The following is a 15824-nucleotide window of genomic DNA, read 5'->3' as shown; positions in this document are numbered from 1 at the left end:
CCTCCTGTGGAGGATTTTCTGCAGAATAATCTAATCTCAACACATGTTCCATATTGTTTTGGGTTCATAAGACTGGAAAAGGCAGTAAAATCACATATATGCAACAAATGATTTGAATCTGCAGTTCCATAGTGTATATATACCTATCTGGCTTTCATCTTTCGGTCCACAAAATTTTTCCTCTTAGAATAGCTGGAAATAGTAGAATTACTTAGAATAGTAATTACTTAGAATAGTAATGGAATTGTAACATCATTTGGACACTCCATGTGAGTCATAGCCCATTCAGGATTTTGCATAGCACATCAGTATACCCTTCTCAATTTTCTTATGTATTATGTCAGACCCTTGGTCATGAGCAGTATTGTTTCTATGATTACAGAATAATAATAGCTTTTTTGTTGTTATTTTCTGTTTTTATAGGTTTCATATTATTTGCCCCCCCCCCCACTATTTGTTAGGTGGATTTAAACCCTACCTTAAGTATATTTTTGTTTCTTAATAATGTTGTTCAGATTTTTGAGCAAGTAGGTTGACTAATTTCCTGTTTAACCAGGATATTTTGGGACTGAATTTGGACACTATAACACTGAGTTTTCAACTAGTACTTTTGGGAAATAGGATTATGATTTCCCAAGAATGATGAGAGACTACCTTCTAGAGCAAAGACAATTCTCAATTTTTCTAATAATTCTCCTTGCCATTCCATCTAACTTCTTCCTGGTCATATTACATAGTCAGACATAATATGGAAAAATAGAATGGTTCCATTTCTAGAAGGTACCAAAAGTAGTCAAACTCATACAGATAGAGATTAGAATGGTCGTTGCCAGAATCTTTGGGAGGAAGAATGGGGAGTTAGGGTTTAGTGGAGACAAATTTCAGTTGGGGAAGATGGAATAGTGTTGGAGATGAATAGTGGTTTATGGCTGCAAAACCAAAAGAGGAGAGAGGGTCTGAGAGAGGGCTCTTGTCTAATACTTGGAAATGCATTGTCCAAGGAGACACACATGCTGACAAAGCAAGAGTGGAAAAGCTTTATTGGAAAAGGGTGCTTGGGCAGAATGAAGCAGAGTAAGGGAATTCAGAACTACTCTGCCACATAGTTCACAGTTTCAGGTTTTATGGTAATGGGGTTAGTTTCTGGGTTGTCTCTGGCCAATCATTCTGACTCAGGGTCCTTCCTGGTGGCATGCATTACTCAACCAAGATAGATTCCAGCGAGAAGGATCCGAGGAGGTCAGTAGGACATATAGACTGCATCCCTACCTACTTTTGACCTTTCCCATATTCTTTCAGTTGGTCGTAGCTTTTTAGTTCTGCATCCCTTAACAGGAACTCCCATTGAAAGATAACCCAAACAAGTGGTTATTCTCATGCTTGGCCAGAGTTGGTGGTTTCAGTCAGTGGTTCCCCTAAAAATCTGCCCCCCAACCTTCTCCTCCACTAGGACTTCATACTGAAGATAACTTCTTGAGAATTGGAGCAGAGATTTTTCTTCTGTAACTACTTTCTGTTGAGAATGAACATTGTCCTGCCTAGTAGAGTAGAAGTTTCTCTCCACCTGTTCTAAATCGAGGTATCTTATGCCTGAAACTGACATCCACCCTTGTAGTAACAAAAATTTAGCCTGAAACTGTCAGAGATATAAGTACTTGTAACAGACAGGGGCCAAACAAGAGGCCTAACAGGATGTCATCACTGTGTCCAGAAAAGGAAGGAAAAATTGGGAGTGAGGGCTACAGAGTGTATGACTTTCTTCTGATCATTTGGTGTTGAGGTAACAGGGCAGTGCTCCAGGAATCTTGCACTCAGCCTGAAGCTACCATCCTCCTCCTGGATCAGGGATACAGTTCTTCAGAACTCAAAGGTAGTGTTATATATACTCTTTGAGGAGGAACCAGCACCTTGCCCCAAGCCTGCACCACCATTTGACTGCTCCTTCCATGTTTCTGTTGGCTTTCCTTGTGGCTTAGATAGTAAAGAATCTTCCTGCAATGCAGAAGACCTGGATTCAATCCCTGGGTTGGGACGATCCCCTGGAGAAGGGAATGGCTACCCACTCCAATATTCCTGCCTGGAGAATTCCAAGGACAGAGGAACCTGGAGGATTACAGTCCAAGGGGTTGCAATGAGTCTGACATGGGACTGAGTGACTCACACTTTCACTTTCCCATGTTTCTGCATCCCCTCCCTTTCCTGATTAGCAACTGTCTGAATCTGCCCTTTGAAACTCAGGGAAGATCAAAGAGGCTGAATGAGCCTACAAATAAGAAACAGGGGATGCAGAAAGGATTTGTACTCTGGAGTCCCACAGAGTCCTCTTCAGTTTCAATTCAGGAAACTGTGCAACAATGGTTCTGGTCACTTCCTGCTAAAATGGGGCAGTTATTGTTGTTGTTGTTTACTTGCTAAGTCGTGTCTGACTCTTTGTGACCCCGTGAACTGCAGCCTGGCAATCTCCTCTGTCCATGGGATTTCCCAATCAAGAGTGGGTAAAATGGGGGCATAGTTCTCCCTCAATTTGGAGAATATACACTTAATTGGAAATATTTCTGAGTTCCAAATCCTGGATCTAAGTCTTGTATGATCTCAATCCCACTTCCTTGGTTCACTATTTTGGTGTAAGATATTCAGTTAGAAGTAGTTGGAGGAGTGAAAACTGGAATTTTAACTGACAAAATAAAGTTCATTCCCTGAGATAAGCCTGAAACCCAATCTGGACCTCTCACCTTGGGGAGAATTGCAGCCAGGTAGCCAGTTGTTTACTTTTATCTAAGGAGGTTTTAACTTCCAGTGTGGTATTAACATACACATATCAGAAACTATTAGCCATTACCTGTCTCCTTTTTCTACTAATATCTGATCTAAAGCAATTTCATTTTCCAAAAAATTCTAGTTGCAAGAGGACACCTTGAACCCATAAGGTTGCAGCTACCAGCTGCCAGCAGACATTGTTTTGAGAATGGCTGGTGACATCCCAAGTCTGCCACAGCTTAGAAAACTGAAGCTCTTAGCTATACAAGGACTTTTCAGAAATCATGTTCATAATGCCAACTAGTATTATTACTTTGGATGTCTGAACTACAGCTATTCTATTTTTACTTTCAATTGCATTTATCTCCTTAATGGCCAAAACAGATGTCACCATTAATGACTTCAGTACTTTTTTCATTATGAGAAGATACAAGAATTTGAGCTCATAAAATCTTTCCTGAAAGAAACTATCTGAAGGCCTGTTCTGCAGTTCTTCCAGAACATAAAGCACCTCATTCAAGTTCCCCACCTTGGACTCATTTCAAAATGTGTTGAAAGTCAGTGGCTGTAGTAGCCACTGACCTAATCCTAAGAGAGGCAGATGGGAAGTGCCCAGTTTTCAGTTATCAGGGCCCCTTCAGGGTAATGAATTCAACCGTGGTTTGGGGGGCATTTCATGACTCTTTTGTCCCACAACTCTAGGAGTGTTCATTCTCAGATCTGGCAGAGATTTCTCTGATAGGCCACTCAATGTGCTATTACTGGACTAGGCCTTATTAACAGTAGCTGGAAGTCTCTGGACCACCTTCTTCCTAGTCTCTTTTGGTCTAGGAAAATATTCCCTCTTGTTACTTCTTCCCCTATCTAGAATTACACTATGACAATCATCAATCTCATATGAAGTTTTATATCATCATTTTATCAGAGGCTCAGTCACACATTTGGTAATGAAAGAAACAATTTTGTAAAAATGGGCAATATAAAAATAAGATAGCTAGCAATATTAATGAGGTCATAAGTAAGAATTTTGGTCAAGAATTGTCTTTAGAAGCAGCCCAGTATATTCGAGATCATCTGAATTTACCTGTTCTATACCAATCCTTACCTTTAAGGGAAGCTATATATTGGCATTGCCCATAAGGCATCTAGCCCAATTTCCTACTGTTATTAGACTGATTACCCCCAGCATGGTTTAACTGTCCCCAGCCTAAGGGAGTATTTAAATTTAAATGACCACAGCCTGGGTGTTAATCTCTTGGTTGTAGACCATGGGGCATCTGATCTTCATCCAAGGATACATTATTGGCTTAAGCTTCAGAAATAAACTTAGAGTATTCTTTTAATAATTTACTTAAAGTTTGCACAATGTAACATAACAGAAAGGAATTATCTGAGAAGTGAGTCTTAGTGACTACTGACTTCAGTAAAGAATTAGAATTTGGTATCCATTGAAACATCTCTGCTTCTCTAAACTTACCTTCATTTTTATCAAATATAATTAAATCAAGATTAACTCACCCACAAGTTAAGTCTGATTCATTGATATTGAGATATTTTCCCCTTCCTTTTTTCCTGTGTCTTTTCTACTTCTGTCTCTCTAATAAGGATATCTGTGACTACATTTAAAGGCTATCCAGATAATCTTGGATAAACTCTTTCACTGAAAAGACTCTTTTTCCAAATAAGTAACATTCACCCTGTTGTCATATAAAGTAAGATTCACAAGATAGGAAGAATAGGAAGTGGACATATTGTTTTGGGAGCTACTATTCAAACTCACTACAGAGATGTTCTGGCAGACTCATAGAAAGATCTATTAAAAACTGGCTCAGGGAAGGAAAGTCAGTTTTCTATCTTTGGGCTTCATGTCCAAGTCTAACATTTTAATTTACTGTCACCATCTTTGTGGAGAACAATCTGAGGATAAGGGCATCTCATGCAGGAGTGGATGAATACTTAGCTCTTGTTCCTGATGATCTCTGAAGTCTTTGTCATGAAAGATAACTTTCTTTATTGTTTAATCATATTAGACAAAAGTTTCCTTTTTCTTATTACAACTAAAGTCTCCTCACTGATAAATTTCAGATATCTCACAATCACCTCAACCACCAAGGATGATGACAATTTTATAGATATTGAAACTGATTATAGTGGATGCTAATGGTGCCTCAGAAGGATGCTATTCACCAGTGACTGTGATGTGATGTGTGATGTGAGCTCATTTCCCTTGCCTCATGGGAGGGATAATTCTAAGGTATGATTGTCATGGCCCTTTCCATAGTCAGACAGAAGCTAGTCTCAATTCAGGACCACAGCTTCCTTCATTCCTCCCTCAACCCCCACCCCAGCCCCCTGCCTCATCCACCTCCTACAACTTTCCTTTTCTGAGAGTCATCACAAACAAAAGTCACTCAAACTAGAACTCCTGGGTCATACTGCTTCTATAGAACATGAGCAAAGAAATAGAGTATGGAGAATTGAAATGTTGTGACAAACATCCCAGAGCTAGACTAAAAGCAAAGTTGGGCTCTGAGTCCGAGTTGCAATAGTTTAAATATGACTCTATCTAGTCATTTTGGAGGAATTGTACAATGGAAGAATCAAGTATTCTGGTTCATCTAGGGTGTCTATCATTTTGACTTGAGAAAACCAAGCCCGCACCCCCACCCAAAGACAATGTAATCACAGAACAAAAAAAGGCAACATATCAATGAGTTTCCTCAAGGATTCCTTCGTGTCCCTGTTTCTCAGGCTGTAAATAAATGATGTAAATAAATGGGTTCATCATTTAAGGACCACAATGTAGCTCAGTGAGACTACTGCAATTTTTCTTGGCGAGCCAGTAACTGCAGAACTAATGTAAACCCCATGAGCTGTTCAACAGAACAAGGAAACAACCAACAGATGAGACCCACAAGTGGAAAAGGCTTTATACTTTCTATTCATTGATGACATTCTCAAAACAGAGGAGACAATTAGAGTATACGAGAAAATGGTCCCAGAGACAGAAACACCCCAAATAAGCTACCCATGAAATGTATTAGAATGTTGTTGATGAGGGTATCAGAACAGGCCAGCTTGATGACCTGAGGAAACTCACAGAATGAGTGAAGAATTTCCAGGTCTCTGCCGAAGGACAGCCTCAGTGCCATTGGACTGTGGAGCAGGGCATTCATAATGCTAAAGAACAGAAGGAATAGAATCAGCAGAACACAGAAAGGAGGGCTCGTGATAACTATGTCCCTTCTGCATGCATGTGTGCTAAGTCACTTCAGTCATGTTTGACTACATGCAACCCCATGGACTATATCCTGCCAGGCTTATCTGTCCATGAAATTCTCCAGGCAAGAATACTGGAGTGGGTTGTCATGCCCTCCTCCAGGGGGTCTTCCTGACTCAAGGGTTGAACTTGAGTCTCTTATGTCCCCTGTATTGGCAGGCAGATGCTTTACTACGGAGCCATGTGGGAAGCCCAGACATGTGCCTTAGGGGTTGATAAATGATCACATAGCAATCATAGGCCATAATAGCAAGAAGAAAATTCTCCCAACAGGTCAAAAACAGGAAAAAAGCCATTTGGGTGAGGCAGCTTGCAGAAGTGGTGCTCTCATTCTGTGCTTACTTATTGACAAGCATCTTTGGGATGGTGGTTATGTTTAAACAGATGTCAGCAAAGGAAAGATTTGAAAGAAAGTAATACATGGGTGTGCAGAGGTGGGAATCAGAGATGACAGCCAGGATGCCAAGCAGGTTTCCAAGAACAGTGACCATGTATATGGACAGGAACAGTGAAGAGGATAAGCTGGAGTTCAGGATCTTCTGCCATTTCCAGGAGAAGGAAATCTGAAACTTCTGTTTGATTTCCTGATTCCTTGTTATGAAGAAATCGGATGGAAAATATCAGGTGGAGAAACAATAAAATTTATAATCTATGGGCTAGCTGCAGCATTAAAATTACTTTGGAACTTTTTCAAAATAACCATTCTTGGGCCCTGTTCCTGATTCCCTGATGACAAACACTAGAAATAAGGACTAACAATTAACATTTTTAATAAGGTCTCTAGATGATTCTGCCAAACAATGAATTTTGAAACCCACTTCTCTAGAAAAACACTCATCTATATAATGAACCCAAGAAAATAATTGAATCTTCTCTTCTGCCTATTTCTCCCTCCACTTACTTTATTAGCCAAAATATTTTGTTAAGCACTGATAACCTCACACACTGTGGCAAGTGCTGAGAGTAAAATAAAGAAATGTGTTTGTTAGCCATCTGTATGTCTTCTTTGGAGAAATGTCTATTTAGTTCTTTGGCCCAATTTTTGATTGGGTCATTTATTTTTCTGGAATTGAGCTGTAGGAGTTGCTTGTATATTTTTGAGAGTAGTTGTTTGTCAGTTGCTTCATTTGCTATTATTTTCTCCCATTCTGAAGGCTGTCTTTTCACCTTGCTTATAGTTTCCTTTGATGTGCAGCAGCTTTTAAGTTTAATTAGGTCCCATTTGTTTATTTTTGCTTTTATTTCCAATATTCTGGGAGGTGGTTCATAGAGGATCTTGCTGTGATGTATGTCGGAGAGTGTTTTGCCTATGTTCTCCTCTAGGAGTTTTATATTTTCTGGTCTTCCATTTAGATCTTTAATCCATTTTGAGTTTATTTTTGTGTATGGTGTTCGAAAGTGTTCTAGTTTCATTCTTCTACAAGTTGCCCAGCTTTCCCAGCACCACTTGTTAAAGAGATTGTCTTTAATCCATTGTATATTCTTGCCTCCTTTGTCAAAGATAAGGTGTCCATAGGTGCGTGGATTTATCTCTGGACTTTCTATTTTGTTCCATTGATCTATATTTCTGTCTTTGTGCCAGTACCATACTGTCTGTCTTGATGACTCTGGCTTTGTAGTAGAGCCTGAAGTCAGGCATGTTGATTCCTCCAGTTCCATTCTTCTTTCTCAAGATTGCTTTGGCTATTTGAGGTTTTTTGTGTTTCCATACAAATTGTGAAATTATTTGTTCTAGCTCTGTGAAGAATACCGTTGGTAGCTTGATAGGGATTGCTTTGAATCTATAAATTGCTTTGGGTAGTATACTCATTTTCACTATATTGATTCTTCCAATCCAAGAACATGGTATATTTCTCCATCTATTATTGTCCTCTTTGATTTCTTTCACCAGTGTTTTATAGTTTTCTATATATAGATCTTTAGTTTCTTTAGGTAGATATATTCCTAAGTATTTTATTCTTTTTGTTGCAATGGTGAATGGAATTGTTTCCTTAATTTCTCTTCCTATTTTCTCATTATTAGTGTATAGGAATGCAAGGGATTTCTGTGTGTTTATTTATATTGTACAACTTTACTATATTCATTGATTAGCTCTAGTAATTTTCTGGTGGAGTCTTTAGGGTTCTCTATGTAGAGGATCATGTCATCTGCAAACAGTGAGAGTTTTACTTCTTCTGGGCCAAAGAACTAAATAGACATTTCTCCAAAGATGACATACAGATGGCTAACAAACACATGAAAAGATGCTCAACATCACTCATTATCAGAGAAATGCAAATCAAAATCACAATGAGGTATCATTTCATGCCAGTCAGAATGGCTGGATCCAAAAGTCTACAGCAATAAATGCTGGAGAGGGTGTGGAAAAAAGGGAACCCTCTTACACTGTTGGTGGGAATGCAAACTAGTACAGCCACTATGGAGAACAGTGTGGAGATTCCTTAAAAAACTGGAATAGAACTGCCTTATGACCTAGAAATCCCACTGCTTGGCATACACACCAAGGAAACCAGAATTGAAAGAGACACATGTACCCCAATATTCACCACAGCACTGTTTATAATAGCCAGGACATGGAAGCAACCTAGATGTCCATCAGCAGATGAATGGATAAGAAAGCTGTGGTACATATACACAATGGAGTATTACTCAGATATTAAAAAAGAATACATTTGAATCAGTTCTAATGAGGTGGATGAAACTGGAGCCTATTATACAGAGTGAAGTAAGCCAGAAAGAAAAACACCAATACAGTATACTAACACATATATATGGAATTTAGAAAGATGGTAACGATAACCCTGTATGTGAGACAGCAAAAGAGACACAGATGTATAGAACAGTCTTTTGGACTCTGTGGGAGAGGGAGAGGGTGGGATGATTTGGGAGAATAACATTGAAACATGTATAATATCATATATGAAACGAGTTGCCAGTCCAGGTTTGATGCATGATACTGGATGCTTGGGGCTGGTGCACTGAGATGACCCAGAGGGAGGATACACGGAGGGAGGCGGGAGGGGGGGTTCGGGATGGGGAACACGTGTATACCTGTGGCAGATTCATGTTGATGTATGGCAAAACCAATACAATATTATAAAGTAATTAACCTCCAATTAAAATAAATAAATTTATATTAAACCAAAAAGAAATGTGTGTGCTCAGTCATGTCTGATCCCTCGAGACCTCATGAACTGTAGCCCGCCAGGCTCTTCTCTCCATGGAATTCTCCAGGCAAGACTACTGAGTGGGTAGACATTCCCTTCTCCAGGGGATCTTCCCAACCCAGGGATCAAATCCACATTTCCAGCATCTCCTGTGTTGAAAGGCAGATTCTTTATCACTGCACCACCTACAAAGCCCCTAAAATGAAGAAGACATTGCTGCATTTCTTCTTAATTATTATACAACTTCAAACAAAAAGAAATATAAGAATAAAATTACAAATTCTGTTTATTTATTCATAATTATGAATAAAATTATGAAGGAAGTTCATCCCTTAAGCTGGTAACTGGCATATGATTTTTTTTTTTTTAAAGCTGAGTATGAGTGAAAGGAAAAAACTGAATACATAGGCTCCTAAAACAACCAGATGAAAATAGCAATAATTTGCTAGTATTTAGAAGATAACAAGAATACTACAAGATAACGCTAAATGTCAAACATCCTAGAAGGAGTGTCCCTGTAAGCAGAGGTTCTCCCTCTCCTAGTTAGTTAGTTATTGTTAGTTGCTTAGTCATGTCTGACTCTTTGTGACCCCATGGACTGTAGCCCTCCAGGCTTCTCAGTCCATGGAGTTCTCCAGGCAAGAATACTGAGTGGATAGCCATATACTTTCTTCAGGGATCTTGAGAGCCCAGGTTCTCCTACACTGCAGGCAGAATCTGAGTCACCAGGGAAGGCCTCTCAGTCTCTGGGGGTGGGGGGCCACGGGGGTTGGGGAGGCAGACAAATGTGGTCTTGACAGCCCTTATTGCTTGGAAGAGTACTTAGACTCAGAACTCTGAAATTAGTGGAGTTAATTAATTAATGGAGTTAATTAATTAATGGAGTTAATTAATGGACTCAGACTCTACTACTTGTTTTATGAAAACAGAAACTTGTCCAACTAAATGAGTAACCTAGTATCCTCATTGAGTAATGGGAATGTTTCCTCTTGAGAAATCTGTATGCAGGTCAAGAAGCAACAGTTAGAACCGGACATGGAACAACAAACTGGTTCCAAATTGGAAAAGGAGTACATCAAGACTGTATATTGTCACCCTGCTTATGTAATTTTCATGCAGAATATATCATGAGAAATGCTGGGCTGGATGAAACACAAGCTGAAATCAAGTTTGCTGGGAGAAGTATCAATAACCTCAGTTATGCAGATGACACCACCCTTATGGCAGGAAGAGAAACGGAACTAAAGAGCCTTTTGATGAAAGTGAAAGAGGAGAGTGAAAAACCTGGCTTAAAACTCAGCATTCAAAAAAGGAAGATCATGGCATCCAGTCCCATAACTTCATGGCAAATAGATGGCGAAATAATGGAAACAGTTCAGTTCACTTCAGTTCAGTCACTCAAATCATGTCCAACTCATTGCAACCACATGGACTACAGCACACCAGGCTTCCCTATCCATCACCAACTCCTGGAGACTTCTCAAACTCAAGTCCATTGAGTCAGTGATGCCATCCAACCATCCCATCCTCTGTCATCCCGTTGTTGTCCTGCCTTCAGTCGTTCCCAGCATCAGGGTCTTTTCCAATGAGTCAGTTCTTCACATCAAGTGGCCAAAGCATTGGAGATTCAGCTTCAGCATCAGTCTTTCCAATGAATATTCAGGACTGAATTCCTTTAGGATTGAGTAGTTGGATCTCCTTGCAGTCCAAGGGACTCTCAAGAGTCTTCTCCAACACTACAGTTCAAAAGTGTCAATTATTTGTTGCTCAGCTTTCTTTATAATCCAACTCTCACATCCATACATGACTACTGGAAAAACCATAGCTTTGACTAGATGGACCTTTGTTGGCAAAGTAATGTCTCTGTTTTTTTTTTTTCTTTTTAATTTTATTTTATTTTTAAACTTTACATAATTGTATTAGTTTTGCCAAATATCAAAATGAATCCGCCACAGGTATACATGTGTTCCCCATCCTGAACCCTCCTCCCTCCTCCCTCCCCATACCATCCCTCTGGGTCGTCCCAGTGCACTAGCCCCAAGCATCCAGTATCGCGCATCGAACCTGGACTGGCAACTCGCTGCGATCCAAATGTCTCTGTTTTTTAACATGCTATCTATGTTTGTCATAGCTTTTCTTCCAAAGAGCAAGCATCTTTTAATTTCATGGCTGCAGTCACCATCTGCAGTGATTTGTGAGCCCCCCAAAATAACGTCTCTCACTGTTTCCATTGTTTCCCCATCTATTTGCCATGAAGTGATGGGACAGGATGCCATGATCTTCCTTTTTTGAATATTGAGTTTTAAGCCAGCTTTTTCACTCTCCTCTTTCACTTTCATCAAGAGACTCTTTAGTTCTTCTTCACTTTCTGCCATCTGCGTGTCTGAGATTATTGTTATTTCTCCAGGCAATCTTGATTCCAGCTTGTGCTTCAACCAGCCTGGCATTTTGCATGATGTACTCTGCATATAAGTTAAATAAGCAGGGTGACAGTATACAGCCTTGACATACTTCTTGCCCTATTTGCAGCCAGTCTGTTGTTCCATGTCCAGTTTTAACTGTTGCTTCTTGACCTGCATACAGATTTCTCAGAAGGCAGGTAAGGAGGTCTGGTATTCCCATGTCTTTCAGAATTTTCCACAGTTTGTGGTGATTCACACAGTCAAAGGCTTTGGCATAGTCAATAAAGCAGAAGTATCTGTTTTTTTCTGGAGCTTTCTTGATTTTTTGATGATACAACAGATGTTGACAATTTGATCTCTGGTTCCACTGCCTTTTCTAAATACAGCTTAAACATCTGGAAGTTCATGGTTCACATACTGTTGAAGACTCACTTAGTCACTCTCCAAGACTCACTTGGAGAATTTTGAGCATTACTTTGCTAGTGTGTGAGATGAGTGCAATTGTGAGGTAGTTTGAACATTCTTGGCATTGCCTTTCTTTGGGATTGGAATGAAAACCAGCTTTTTCCAGTCCTGTGACCACTGCTGAGTTTTCCAGATTTGCTGGCATATTGATTGCAGCACTTTAACAGCATCATCTTTCAGGATTTGACATAGCTCAACTGGAATTCCATCACCTCCAGTAGCTTTGTTTGTAGTGATGCTTCCTATGACTTTGCATTCCAGGATGTCTGGCTCTAGATGAGTGATCACACCATTGTGGTTTCTGGGTCATGAAGATCTTTTTTGTATAGTTCTTCTGTGTATTCTTGCCACCTCTTCTTAATAGCTTCTGTTTCTGTTAGTCCCACACTGTTTCTTCCTTTATTGTGTCCATCTTTGCATGAAATGTTCCCTTTGTATCTCTAATTTTCTTGAAGAGATCTCCCATCCTATTGTTTTCCTCTATTTCTTTGCACTGATCATTGAGGAAGGCTTTCTTATCTCTCCTTGCTATTCTTTGGAAATCTGCATTAAAATGGGTATACCTTTCCTTTTCTCCTTTGCCTTTAGCTTCTCTTCTTTTCTCAGCTATTTGTAAGACCTCCTCAGAAACAGTGACAGACTTTATTTTCTTGGGCTCCAAAATCACTGCAAATGGTGACTTCAGCCATGAAATTTAAAGATGTTTACTCCTTGGAAGAAAAGCTATGACCAACCTAGACAGCATATTAAAAAGCAGAGACATTACTCTGCTGACAGAGGTCTGTATAGTCTAAACTATGCTTTTTCCACTAGTCATGTATAGATGTGAGAGTTGTACCATAAAGAAAGCTGAGCACTGAAGAATTGACGCTTTTGAACTGTGGTGTTGGAGAAGACTCTTGAGAGTCCCTTGGACTGCAGGGAGATCAAGCCAGTCAGTTCTAAAGGAAATCAACCCTTAATATTCATTGGAAGGACTGATGCTGAAAATTGAAGCTCCAGTACTTTGGCCACCTGATGCAAAGAATCAATGACTCATTAGAAAAGACCCTGATGCTGGGAAAGGTTGAAGGCAGGACAAGAAGGAGATGATAGAGGATGAGATGGTTGGATGACATCACCGACTCAATGGACATGAGTTTGAGCAAGCTCCAGGAGTTGGTGATGGACAGGGAAGCCTGATGTGCTGCAGTATACAGGGTCGCAAAGAGTCTGACATGAATGACTGAACTGAGCTTTTCTAGCATCAGGGTCTTTTCCAATGAGTTGACTGTTTGTATCAGGTGGCCAAAGTGTTGGAGCTTCAGCATCCATCCTTCCAAGGAGTACTCAGGGTTGATTTCCTTTAGGATACACTGGTTTGATCTCCTTGCAGTCCAAAGGTCTCTCAAGAGTCTTCTCCAGCACCACAAATCAAAAGCTTCAATCTTTCCATACTCAGCCTTCTTTATAATCCAAGTTTCACATCTGTACAAGACTACTGGAAAGACCATAGGTTTGACTATGTGGAATTTTGTCAGCAAAGTGATGTCTTTGCTTTTTATTATGCTGTCTAGGTTTGTCATAGCTTTCCCTCCAAGAAGCAAGTGTATTTTAATTTAATTTCATTCATATACTGATACCCTAATATTTAGAATATGACTGTATTTGAGATAAGATCTTTGAAGAGGTAATTTGGTTAAAATGGAATCATTAAGGTGAACCTTAATCCAAAGAGAGATTTGCATACATGCATACAGAGGAAAGACCACATGAAGAGAATATGGCCAGCTACAAGCCAAGAAAAATGGCCTCAAAAGAAACCAGTCTTGCTGACACCTTCATCTAGGCTTCCAATCTCCAGAACTGTGACAATAACTTTGTTATTAAGCCACCCAGTCTGTGCTACTCTGCTATGGCAGCACTAGCTTCCTGGGGGCTCAGATGGTAAAGAATGCCTGGGAGACCTGGGTTCAGTCCCTGGAGTGGGAAGACCCCCTGGAGAAGGGCGTGGCAACCCACTCCAGTATTCTTGCCTGGAGAATTCCCATAGACAGAGGAGCCTGGTGGGCTGCAGTCCATGGGGTCACAAAGAGTCAGACATGACTAAGTGACTAAGCACACAGCACAGCAAACTAATACATTGTACAGACCCCTTCACCACCAGCACAAGATTTAAAGTAAACATCTGAACATTTTATAGCACCCATGTTTGTGAGGGGGAGGATTTCTACTCAGGAGAAAAATGGGTCCTGCCATTATAGAGAGAGTGTATGATCCCAGTGGAAAAAGTCCTTGGTGAGAATTCATACAAACATATATGTGAACATGTCAAAAACAGAGTCAGAGTTTGTTGGGGGTCACGAGGGTCTTGGTTTTAATCTTATGTCTCTCCTCACTGCTTCAACTGTAAGAAATTATAGTGTAACAATATCAAAGAGACTTTGTGTTACCTGGCTGACATCACTGAAGTATGGTGCTTGATATATCTCCCGTGGATCTTGAAGGCAGATCTGTCCTTAGAAGGACCAGACAAACTGATTGAGGCAACGGGCTCCAGGTCAAGAAAGATCATCTCTGGAAGGAGGTTCACGTGTCCTGCTTCCTTACTGAGCAAGGACCGTTGAGTGAGGTGGTCACAGGGAGACTCTTGCAATCTCTGCATCCCTGGGGATCAATAACTAAAGCTCCTCATTAGACAAGCTATTTTAGTGTCATGCTGATCCCTGGACCTTCCAGATCAAGACTCTAGAATGGATGAGTTCATGATGGCCAATGTCTGACCCTCTGAGGCAAGGTAGCTGCACACCATCTACTTCTTTCCACTTCTGTTTGGACAGCTTTGTTTCAATCAACATAGGTAGTTAATTCCTTTTCAGAGTTCATATCCACCTTTTCCAATTTTGCCACAATAATTTCATTGTATATTTCCTTTTTCTTAGTTTATTGAGAAATAATTAACACACATCATTGCATAAGTTTGAGGTATACAGCAGATAATTTGATTTACATATATTATGAAGTGATTATCACAACAAGTTCAGCTAACAGTCATAATCAAGAGATACAATAAAAAGACAGAAAAAAGAAGGAAAATACATTTTCTTACTTTCAAGATTAACTACTTTCCTATATATCGTACGTCATCATGTTGTACATTGCACCCCTAGTGTTTATTTATCTTTTCTGAGGTGTAAATGATTTACATTATTAGATTAGTTTCAGATGTACAATGTAGTCATTCAAAATTTTTATAAATTAATCTGCATTTAAAGTTATTATATATTTTATGGGGGTATGTGTTGTGTTGGTTTCTGCTGTACAATGAAGTGAATTATCAAATATTGGCTACATTTACAATACAATACATCCCTGTAGCTAATTTATTTTATACATAGTAGTTTGTACCTTTTAAGCCCTTGCCAATTTCTTGCCTCTCCTACCTTCTTCTTCCCACTAGTAACAACTGGGTGGTTCTCAATATCTGTGAGTCTGTTTAATTTTGTTACATCCACTCATGCATTTTATTTTTTAGATTTCACATGTAAGTGATAGCATACTTTATTTGTCTTTCTCTCTGTGACTAATTTCACTATCATAGTAACCCCCAAGTCCATTCATGCTGTAGCAAAGGGCAATATTTCATTCCTGTCTATGGCTGAGTAATATTGCATATATATATATATATATATATATATATATATACACATGCAATATATATACATGAAAGTGTGAAATTGTTAGTCTCTCAGTTGTGTCTGACTCTTTGTGACC

The 15824-nt window shown here is 39.6% G+C and overlaps 1 pseudogene; it reads right to left on the bottom strand.

The window, feature by feature from the left end:
* Nucleotides 1-5488: 5488 nt before the first annotated feature.
* On the bottom strand, nt 5489-14908 carry LOC133251889 (olfactory receptor 7G2-like; annotated as a pseudogene).
* Between the last annotated feature and the right edge of the window lie 916 nt (nt 14909-15824).

Source organism: Bos javanicus, chromosome 7 (genome assembly GCF_032452875.1).
Source record: "Bos javanicus breed banteng chromosome 7, ARS-OSU_banteng_1.0, whole genome shotgun sequence".
Taxonomy (NCBI): Eukaryota; Metazoa; Chordata; class Mammalia; order Artiodactyla; family Bovidae; genus Bos; species Bos javanicus.
This window is presented reverse-complemented; position numbering and strand designations above follow the sequence as displayed.